This window comes from Mus caroli, unplaced genomic scaffold, assembly GCF_978045245.1.
Source record: "Mus caroli unplaced genomic scaffold, Mus_caroli_1 scaffold_6, whole genome shotgun sequence".
NCBI lineage: Eukaryota > Metazoa > Chordata > Mammalia > Rodentia > Muridae > Mus > Mus caroli.
The window spans coordinates 98,020,729-98,022,823 of record NW_028227261.1 but is presented as its reverse complement, the minus strand read 5'-3'; the positions used below and the strand labels follow the sequence as shown (position 1 = coordinate 98,022,823).

At 52.4% G+C, this 2,095-nt stretch overlaps 1 non-coding gene across 1 annotated transcript; it reads right to left on the bottom strand.

Moving 5' to 3' along the window:
• Positions 1-1,710: 1,710 nt before the first annotated feature.
• On the bottom strand, positions 1,711-1,842 carry LOC115030990 (small nucleolar RNA SNORA17). Its single transcript, XR_003836582.1, has one exon. It is a non-coding gene; the product is annotated as a small nucleolar RNA SNORA17 (small nucleolar RNA).
• Positions 1,843-2,095: the final 253 nt, after the last annotated feature.

Below are 2,095 nucleotides of genomic sequence, written 5' to 3'. Positions count from 1 at the left end.
TTGATACCATGTACCCCAATCCCACTCATCTCTCCTTGTACCCATCCTCCACCCTTACAAACTCCACTGCAACAGAGGGGAGGGGGAATCTCATTGTGGACTCATCTCTCCTTGTACCCATCCTCCACCCTTACAAACTCCACTGCAACAGAGGGGAGGGGGAATCTCATTGTGGACTCATCTCTCCTTGTACCCATCCTCCACCCTTACAAACCCCACTGCAACAGAGGGGAGGGGGAATCTCATTGTGGAAGCTGTAATGTCTCACAGGACGTCACCCTTTTGTCCACACAACATCTTTGCTTGCAAATGTTCATTGCAGTGACTCATTGGTCTGGTTTGAGCCAGCTTCTGCTACTCTCAATACTGGAACCTCACTGGGACTTCTCTGTGTTACCCTGTAGTTGCCCTAGGTCGTGGAGATCTATAGTTTTGGATCTGTAGGACCAGCCCCTTCATGCACTCCAGCAGTTCATCGATGGGGTAGATGTTGGGGTGGGCCAATTCAAAGCCCAGGATCTGGGCCTGAGAGGTATCTGAGCTGGTCAGCCTGCTGGCTCCCCCATTCTCACACCCTTGGGGCCTGCTCATCAGCAAACCCTGCAACTAGAGCCAGCTCTGGCCTGCTGCTCAGATAAAGTGCAGGGCTCTCTCTCCAAAGTGTTGCAGCTGGTAAGGAACATGGCTAGTTCTCCCACTCTCATGATACTAAGGCCAGCTCTCCCACCTGCCATAGATCTTGAGGGATGAGGGAGGGGAGGAGAGCATCTCTCCCTCATCCATGCCACCGCCCAGAAAAAAAAAAAAAGGTAGGAACACCTCTCCTGCACTCACACCCTCACAGATGGCTCACTTGCAACCTCAACATCAGGCTAGCTCTACTATGTTGCCCAGGCGAGGTGTAGGGCCTGCTCTTCCAAGTGATGCAGCTAGTGAGGGGTAGGGTCAGCCGTCCTGCTTTCATGACCCCCAGGCCAGCTTTCCCACAATGCCCAGGAGAAGGGTGGAGCCAGTTCTGCATGGCCCTCAGGCATAAAATGTCCCTGCCCTACAACCCAGACCAGGGACTTCTGCCTGACCTTTGATGGTAACAGACCCTGCACTGCCGGGCCATGGACCCAGATGTGGCCCCCACTGGTAGCACAGGTTATCCAGGCTACTCACATTGGGCCGTTCCTCACTACCCTCAAGTCTCCAGTTCTGCCTCTCTTCATTGTGCACGTATCCTTCTGCTTCTCTTTCTCTTCCATTTTGCCACCACTTACGTGCTCCTCTTAGCAGCATCTGGCATCTTTGGTGTCAAGGGTCATCTCAGAAGTGGTCTCTGGAGTGTTATGCCCTGTTTGTGTGTCAGATAGGGGTCATCTCAAACATGGTCTACCCACAACCCTCTACCAGGTCTGCATGACACAGGATTAGTGGGCATCTCAGGCTAACTCCCTGTCTGGGACCCATGGGGATCATCTTGGGTTGACTCCTGAACTGGCTCAGCCCACAGAAGTCGCACCTTGCAGGGAACATCTGTCTCAGGCTCACTCACGCCCAGGGTCCACGGTCCCAGGCAGGGTTCTTCTAGTCTCTAGCTTGCTTCCTACCCTGGGAGCCTGCCTGGACCTGCTTGGCACCAGACTGGTGTCATCTCAGGCCAGTTCCTTATCCGAATCCTCTGACTCCAGATTGGTGGTCATCTCAGGCTCCCTTTCTTGAGGGAATGTTAGGCTACTAACCATTCAGAAGTTCACAGGTCAGAACAGTGAGCATAGACATAGCCTCTCTCCTCTCTGCCACCTCTGGACACACATGTGACACAGCAGCCACACCTGCAACACCTCTAGGGGCACTCAATGTTATTCTTTTCAGGCACAGGAAAACAACTTAAAATTAATATTGAGGAGCTGGAGAGATGACTCCAGCAGTTAAAAAAAAGAGCCCTTGATGCTCTTCCCGAGGACTCTGGTTTGGTTCCCAGCACCCACATGTTGGTTCACAATCACCTGTAACTCCATCTCCAGGAATGTGATCCTCTTCTGGACTCCGCCGACACTTCATGCCTGTGGTATTCTTAGCTACATATAGACTAATCACACATAAAATA